This window comes from Eimeria mitis, genomic scaffold (genome assembly GCF_000499745.2).
Source record: "Eimeria mitis Houghton genomic scaffold, Emh_scaff2777, whole genome shotgun sequence".
Taxonomy (NCBI): Eukaryota; Apicomplexa; class Conoidasida; order Eucoccidiorida; family Eimeriidae; genus Eimeria; species Eimeria mitis.
In genome coordinates, this window is record NW_013571120.1 from 1,936 (window position 1) to 2,248 (window position 313).

Here is a 313-nt window from a genome sequence, read left to right on the forward strand (position 1 = left end):
ACAGCAGCAGGTTTGGGGCCCCACCAGGGCCTCCCTTTAGAAGGAGACAGCTGCGGTGTAGGTGTGGCTAACCCCGCGCTGCATGCAGGCGGGGCCGCGCGGCTGCTGCTGGCTGAAGGGGGGCCCCCAAAGGCAGGGGCCCCCCCGCACTTGCTGCCTCCGTGGGCGGACCCGCAGCAGCAGCAGCAGCAGCAGCAGCAGCAGCAGCAGCTTGCTGCAGCGCCGAAGCAAGGAGACACTTCATTGCCGATGACAGAATTCCTAAAGACAGAGGAGACAGCTGAGGAGACACCTCTCTGTGCAGTGGGAGGGG